Source organism: Salvelinus sp. IW2-2015, linkage group LG2, assembly GCF_002910315.2.
Source record: "Salvelinus sp. IW2-2015 linkage group LG2, ASM291031v2, whole genome shotgun sequence".
NCBI classification, from domain to species: Eukaryota; Metazoa; Chordata; class Actinopteri; order Salmoniformes; family Salmonidae; genus Salvelinus; species Salvelinus sp. IW2-2015.
In genome coordinates this window covers 3,603,820-3,612,079 of record NC_036839.1, presented here as the reverse complement: position 1 = coordinate 3,612,079, position 8,260 = coordinate 3,603,820, and the positions used below count along the sequence as shown (strand labels likewise).

The window sequence follows — 8,260 nt, the reverse complement described above, 5'->3', positions numbered from 1 at the left end:
GTATCCAAGATAATGTGTGTTAGTTTAGAGTATTTGTCCAAGAGTTACCTAGCCAGTTTATCGAGGCTACCTAGCCTAGCTACACTTGTTCAAACTACGTCAAAAACGGCAGCCACTGCTAGCTAGCCTACTTCACCAGCTAGCAGCACTGTATCATTTTAGTCAATATAAGATTTGTTGCAAGTAGCTTAACTTTCTGAACATTCGAGACGTGTAGTTCCCTTGTCATTCCAAATCTCCTTTTTGCTTTAGCATAAAGCCTCTTCTGTGCTGTAACATGTGTCTGTCTATCCCTCTTTCCCTTTCCGCTCTCTGCAGCAGACCATACAAACGCTTACACGGCGTGGCGCTGCCAACTCTAAAGTGTAGCTGGCTCGCAGCGCAGCACGACCCACTGGTTCGAGTCTCCGCAAGGGGTCTCCTTGGAGTATCTGGGTCACTCCTGATCTGCGAGCCACAAGGCATGAGTTCATCTCAGCCGTATGTACCTCCAGTCCCTCGACTTTCTTCCGGTCCTCAAGTTGCCACAGAAACATCGAGCCATGTGAGCGCACTAATAACAACTGGACTTACCTTCCTGACTGCTCTCTCCTCGTCTGCCCGGACGCGCCGAGTAGTAATCTCGTCAATCATCTGAGGGAGACCTTATGCCTCGTGTGTCGAGCGGGATGTGTCCGGATGGCACCTGGGGATCCGTGCATTTTCGCTCTCCTAACCAAGTCGATGCTGATGCAAATCTCTCTCTGTTCTACTCCGCCGTGACCCATTCTGGTCTCTACTCTCCTGCTCTGCCATTAGAATTCTTCCTATCATGTCTGCATTGTCAACAGGTTACCGCGAGCCACTCATATATAGATAGCACTCGTCTTATGCTTACTGTGTGCACCTCTCTCTCCACCGCGACGGTTGCCTTGGTTGGTATAAGTTGTGTGAACTCATCGATTAGTGATGTCTTGACTGCGATGTGGAGACAAGGAACTTGCAAGCTCTCAACCTGCTTAATTCAGCCCTCGTGTTATATTGATGAGACAATGGGGAAGGCACCTTAAAAGTGACTCACGATACTCCTTTTCGTGTATAGACCACAAATGTGATCTCCTTTGTTAATTATTCACATGCGGATGAGCGTGTTGATTATCCTGGCCCACACTGACAGTTCCTGACACCCCCTATGGCGTCTCATCGTTGTCGGTTGATCGCTGCGTTTTCATAGATGGTGTTTGAGTCTGCTTGGCACGCAGTCATGGGTGAACAGGGAGGTACGGGAGAGAACTGAGCACGCACCCCTGAGGGGGCCCCATGTTGAGGATCAGCCGTGGCAGACGTGTTGTTACCTACCCTTACCACCTGGGTGCGGCCCGTTCAGAGTCCATGATCCAATTGCAGTAGGGACGGTGTTTAGTCCCCAGGTCCTTGAGCTTAGTGACTGACCCTTTGAGGGCCACTATTGTCCTTGAACCGCTGGCTTAGTCCCACTATGAACCCAGAATTTTCCACCGTAGGTGTTCATTTGTCAGGTGGGAGAAAGGGGTAGTGTTGATGGGAGTGTTTGAATGGGTAGTGTTGAACAGCCGGTAGCTAGTGTTGAATTGTTCGGTAGGTGTGAATGGGGTTATGTGAATGTCCGCTTAGTGCTAAAGTGGTTGTTCCACTGGATATCATAAGGTGAATGCACCAACTTGTAAGTCGCTCTGGATAAGAGCGTCTGCTAAATGACTTAAATGTAAATGTAAATGACTCGCACTGTCCCATTTACTCCTGGCTGGCTCGGCCCTCCCCTCCTGCTCCATGGCACATTGCATGGCACACAGAACAGGACTGTGGGCAGCTGAATGAAAATGGAAGAAAACTAAACTTCCAGAGGACCTATTTTAGGTTGCAAAAGGAGGGTATACTACTGGAAACGTTCGAACCAGTAAACTACCAGTATCTTTCAAGGATTTTATGTCATCTATCACAAGACATTTAGTGGCCCTTTTGTGGGATAAATATGGGATAAATATGTCATAAGGCCACACAGATAGCCAGAGTTAATTACAGACACCTGCTGCAGTAGTTTATGTGTCGGGGGGCTATGGTCAGTCTGTTATATCTGGTGTACTTCTCCTGTCTTATCTGGTGTCCTGTGTGAATTTAAATATGCTCTCTCTAATTCTCTCTTTCTCTATCTCGGAGGACCTGAGCCCTAGGACCATGCCTCAGGACTACCTGGCATGATGACTCCTTGCTGTCCCCAGTCCATCTGGCCGTGCTGCTGCTCCAGTTTCAACTGTTCTGCCAGCGGCTATGGAACCCTAACCTGTTCACCGGACGTGCTACCTGTCCCAGACCTGCTGTTTTCAAAACTCTAGAGACAGCAGGAGCAGTAGAGATACTCTTAATGATCCGCTATGAAAAGCCAACTGACATTTACTCCTGAGGTGCTGACTTGTTGCACCCTCGACAACTACTGTGATTATTATTATTTGACCATGCTGGTCATTTATGAACATTTGAACATCTTGGCCATGTTCTGTTATAATCTCCACCCAGCATAGACAGAAGAGGACCGGCCACCCCTCATAGCCTGGTTCCTCTCTAGGTTTCTTCCTAGGTTTTGGCCTTTCTAGCTTGCTGTTTGGGGTTTTAGGCTGGGTTTCTGTACAGCACTTTGAGATATCAAAGTCATATCAGCTCAAAACATGCCATGCCATTGTTTCATACATTCACAAATTACGATTCAATATTCACTTACTTTTTGAAAATATTCCTCTAAATTGTCTTCCAAAGGGTCCCAGCTATAACATGTCATGTCGTTTTGTTAGATAAAATCCTTATTTATATCCCCCAAAATCTGTTTAGTTGGCGCTATCGTTTTGAGTAAACCACTCGTTCAACATGCAGTGAAAGGAATCCGAAAATCTACCCTCAACTTTGTTTCAAAAAGTCAAAATAAGTTTCTATTTACTCCTCAGATACCCTAAAATGTAATCAAACTATAAGATTTCTTACGGAAAGAAGTATGTTAAATAGGAAACCGATTTTAGCAGGTGCGTCATGTATTCACGGCTCACGCAAACACATATTTAAAAGTCTGTGTCCCTGTACTCAAACTGATATTTCTTATTAGTTTTGGACGTTATAAGCCTGGAACCTTGAACATAGACTGCTGACACCCTGTGGAAGCCATAGGACTTGCATCCAGGGAGCTCATTTTCAATATGACCTTTTTCTTGCCATTCTAAGAAGATAGTCTCTCTCAAAAATAAATCTGATTTTCTAATACCATATCTATTGTGTTATATTCTCCTACATTATTTTAAAATTTCTACAAACTTAAAAGTGGTACCAATTATATGCATATCCTGGCTTTCAGGGCCTGAGTAACAGGCAGTTTACTTTGGGCACGTCATTCAGGCGGAAATGGAGAAAAAGGGCCTAGCCCTAAGAAGGTTAAGGCAACAAAATAGGAAAAATGTCAAGGGGGTGAATACTTTCGCAAGCCACTGTCATATCTTGCATTACTCATCTCATATGTATATACTGTATACCTTATCCTACACTATCTATTCTATACTATCTATTGAATCTTAAGCTCTGTCACTGATCATCCATATATTTGTGTATTTACAAATTCTTATCCCATTCCTTCACTAGATTGTGTGTATTAGGTTTTGTTGTGGAATTGTTGATATTACCTTTTGGATACTGCTACACTGTCGAATCTAGAAGCACAAGGATTTCGCTACACTTACAATAACATCTGCTAACCATGTGCTTGTTACCAATACATTTTGATTTGATTTAGGTAATACTAGATACGGAAACAATATTAAAGTGGCTAGAGGCCTCCCGGGTGGCGCAGTGGTCTAGAGCACTGCATCGCAGTGCTATGCTGCGCCACCAGAGTCTGGGTTCGCGCCCAGGCTCTGTCGCAGCCGGCCGCGACCGGGAGGTCCGTGGGGCGACGCACAATTGGCTTAGCGTCGWCCGGGRTAGGGAGGGTTTGGCCGGTAGGGATATCCTTGTCTCATCYCGCTCCAGCGACTCCTGTGGCGGGCCGGGCGCAGTGCGCGCTAACCGAGGGGGGCGGGTGCACGGTGTTTCCTCCGACACATTGGTGCGGCTGGCTTCCAGGTTGGAGGCGCGCTGTGTTAAGAAGCAGTGCGGCTTGGGTGGGTTGTGCTTCGGAGGACGCATGACTTTCGACCTTCGTCTCTCCCGAGCCCGTACGGGAGTTGTAGCGATGAGACAAGATAGTAATTACTAGCGATTGGATACCACGAAAATTGGGGAGAAAAGGGGATAAAATTTATTWAAAAAAAAAAAAAGTGGCTAGAGATCCATTTCTAAAAGTGTCCAGTGATTCCTAATCTATGTCTATAGGCAGCTAACTCTGATGTGGTAGTGATAGCTGTTTAGCAGTCTGATTGCCTTGAGATAGAAGCTGTTTTTCAGTCTCTCGGTACCAGCTTTGATGCACCCGTACTGACCTCGCCTTCTGGATGATAGTGGGATGAACAGGCAGTGGGTGGTTGATGTCCTTGAAGATCTTTTCGACCTTCCTATGGCTTTGGGTGCTGCAGGTGATCAGGAGGGCGGGTAGTTTGCCACCGGTAATGCGTTGGGCAGATCGCACCACCCTCTGGAGAGCTTTGCGGTTGTGGGTGGTGCAGTTGCCGTACCAGGCGGTGATACAGCCCAACAAGATGCTCTCAATTGTGCATCTGTGAAGATTTGTGAAAGTTTTAGGTGTTAAGCCAAATTTCTTGAGCCTCCTGAGGTTGAAGAGGCGCTTCCACCTTCTCCACTGCGTTCCCATCGATATAGAAAGGGGGGTGCTCCCTCTGCTGTTTCCTGAAGTCCACGATCATCATCTTTGTTTTGTTGACGTTGAGTGAAAGGTTATTTTCCTGGCACCACACTCTCAGAGCCCTCACCTTCTCTATGTAGGCTGTCTCAGCATTGTTGGTAATCAAGCCTACTACTGTTGTGTTGTCTGCAAACTTGATGATTGAGTTGGAGGCGTTCTTGGCCGCGCAGTCATGGGTGAACAGGGAGTGCTGGAGGGGGCTGAGCACGCATCCTTGTGAGGCACCAGTGCTGAGGATCAGCGAAGAGGTGTTGTTTCCTACATTCACCACCTGGGGGCGACCCGTCAGGATGTCCAGGACACAGTTGCACAGGGCGGGATTCAGAAGCAGGGCCTCGAGCTTGATGATGAGCTTGGAGGATACTATGGTGTTGAGATATAGTCAATGAACAGCATTCTTGCATAGGTATTCCTCTTGTCCAGAAAGGACAGGGCAGTGTGCAGTGTGTTGGTGATTGCATCGTCTGTGGATCTACTGGGGCGTTCAGTAAATTGAAGTGGGTCTTGGGTGGCTGGTAAGGTGGAGGTGATATCATCCTTGGCTAGCCTCTCAAAGCATGACAGAGGTGAGGGCTATGGGGCGATAGTCATTTAGTTCAATTACCTTTGCTTTCAAATCAAATTTCACAATTTATTTATATAGCCTTTCTTACATCAGCTCAAAGTGCTGTACAGAAACCCAGCCTAAAACCCCAAACAGCAAGCAATGCAGGTGTAGAAGCACGGTGGCTTGGAGAAACTCCCTAGAAAGGCCAAAACCTAGGAAGAAACCTAGAGAGGAACCAGGCTCTGAGGGGTGGCCAGTCCTCTTCCGGCTGTGCCGGGTGTAGATTATAACAGAACATGGCCAAGAAGTTCAAATGTTCATAAATGACCAGCATGGTCAAATGATAATAATCACAGTAGTTGTCGAGGGTGCAACAAGTCAGCACCTCAGGAGTAAATGTCATTTGGCTTTTCATAGCCAATCATTGAGAGTATCTCTACTGCTCCTGCTGTCTCTAGAGTTTTGAAAACAGCAGGTCTGGGACAGGTAGCACGTCCGGTGAACAGGTCAGGGTTCCATAGACGCAGGCAGAACACTTGAAACTGTAGCAGCAGCACGGCCAGGTGGACTTGGGACAGCAAAGAGTCATCATGCCAGGTAGTCCTGAGGCATGGTCCTAGGGCTCAGGTCCTCCGAGAGAGAGAAAGAAAGAAAGAGAGAAAAAAAGAATTAGAGAGAGCATACTTAAATTCACACAGGACACCGGATAAGACAGGAGAAATACTCCAGATATAACAGACTGACCCTAGCCCCCCGACACATAAACTACTGCAGCATAAATACTGGAGGCTGAGACAGGAGGGGTCAGGAGACACTGTGCCCCATCCGATGATACCCCCAGACAAGGCCAAACAGGCAGGATATAACCCCAACCACTTTGCCAAAGCACAGCCCCCACACAACAGAGGGATAACTTCAACCACCAACTTACCATCCTGAGACAAGGCAGAGTATAGCCCACCAAGATCTCTGCCACGGCACAACCCAAGGGGGGGCGCCAACCCAGACAGGAAGACCACGTCAGCGACTCAACCCACTCAAGTGACGCACCCCTCCTAGGGACGGCGTGGAAGAGCACCAGTAAGCCAGTGACTCAACCCTGTAATAGGGTTAGAGGCAGAGAATCCCAGTGGAGAGAGGGGAACCAGCAAGGGCGATTCGTTGCTCCAGAGCCTTTCCGTTCACCTTCACACTCCTGGGCCAGACTACACTCAATCATAGAACCTACTGAAGAGATGAGTCTTCAGTAAAGACTTAAAGGTCAAGACCGAGTCTGCGTCTCTCACATGGGTAGGTATACCATTCCATAAAAATGGAGCTCTATAGGAGAAAGCCCTGCCTCCAGCTGTTTGCTTAGAAATTCTAGGGACAATTAGGAGGCCTGCGTCTTGTGACTGTAGCGTACGTGTAGGTATGTACGGCAGGACCAAATCGGAAAGATAGGTAGGAGCAAGCCCATGTAATGCTTTGTAGGTTAGCAGTAAAACCTTGAAATCAGCCCTAGCCTTAACAGGAAGCCAGTGTAGGGAAGCTAGCACTGGAGTAATTTTTTAGAACCATTTTTTGGTTCTAGTCAGGATTCTAGCAGCCGTGTTTAGCACTAACTGAAGTTTATTTAGTGCTTTATCCGGGTAGCCGGAAAGTAGAGCATTGCAGTAGTCTAACCTAGAAGTAACAAAAGCATGGGTACATTTTTCTGCATCATTTTTGGACAGAAAGTTTCTGATTTTTGCAATGTTACGTAGATGGAAAAAAGCTGTCATTGAAACAGTCTTGATATGTTCGTCAACAGAGAGATCAGGGTCCAGAGTAACGCCGAAGTCCTTCACAGTTTTATTTGAGACAACTGTACAACCATCAAGATTAATTGTCAGATTCAACAGAAGATCTCTTTGTTTCGTGGGACCTAGAACAAGCATCTCTGTTTTGTCCGAGTTTAAAAGTAGAATGTTTGCAGCCATCCACTTCCTTATGTCTGAACGAAGGCTTCTAGGGAAGGCAATTTTGGGGGTTCACCATGTTTCATTGAAATGTACAGCTGTGTGTCATCCACATAGCAGTGAAAGTTAACATTATGTTTACGAATTACATCCCCAAGAGGTAAAATATATAGTGAAAACAATAGTGGTCCTAAAACGGAAGCTTGAGGAACTCCAAAATTTACAGTTGATTTGTCAGAGGACAAACCATTCATAGAGACAAATTGATATCTTTCCAACAGATAAGATCTAACCGAGGCCAGAACTTGTCCGTGTAGACCAATTTGGGTTTCCAGTCTCTCCAAAAGAATGTGGTGATCGATGGTATCTAAAGCAGCACTAAGGTCTAGGAGCACGAGGACAAATGCAGAGCCTCGGTCTGACGCCAGTAAAAGGTAATTTACCACCTTCACAAGTGCAGTCTCAGTGCTATGATGGGGTCTAAAACCAGACTGAAGCATTTCGTATACATTGTTTGTCTTCGGGAAGGCAGTGAGTTGCTGCGCAACAGCTTTTTTTTTTTTTTTAGAGAGGAATGGAAGATTCGATATAGGCCAATAGTTTTTTTATATTTTCTGGGTCAAGGTTTGGCTTTTTCAAGGGAGGCTTTATTACTGCCACTTTTAGTCAGTTTGGTACAAATCCGGTGGTTAGAGAGACATTTATTATGTTCAACATAGGAGGGCCAAGCACAGGAAGCAGCTCTTTCAGTAGTTTAGTTGGAATAGGGTCCAGTATGCAGCTTGTAGGTTAGAGGCCATGATTATTTTCATCATTGTGTCAAGAGATATAATACTAAAACACTTGAGAGGCTCCCTTGATCCTAGGTCCTGGCAGAGTTGTGCAGACTCAGGACATCTGAGCTTTGGAGGAATAAGCAGA

General features: G+C 46.3%; 1 protein-coding gene across 1 annotated transcript in view; it reads left to right on the top strand.

Moving 5' to 3' along the window:
- Nucleotides 1–1,736, top strand: part of p2ry8 (P2Y receptor family member 8) — a 240,396-nt gene extending 238,660 nt beyond the window's left edge. Inside the window, exon 4 of the transcript XR_011480941.1 lies at nt 1,666–1,736. The gene's annotated coding sequence lies outside the window, so the exon portion shown is untranslated. The remainder of the gene's footprint in view (nt 1–1,665) is intronic.
- The last annotated feature ends 6,524 nt before the right edge of the window (nt 1,737–8,260 follow it).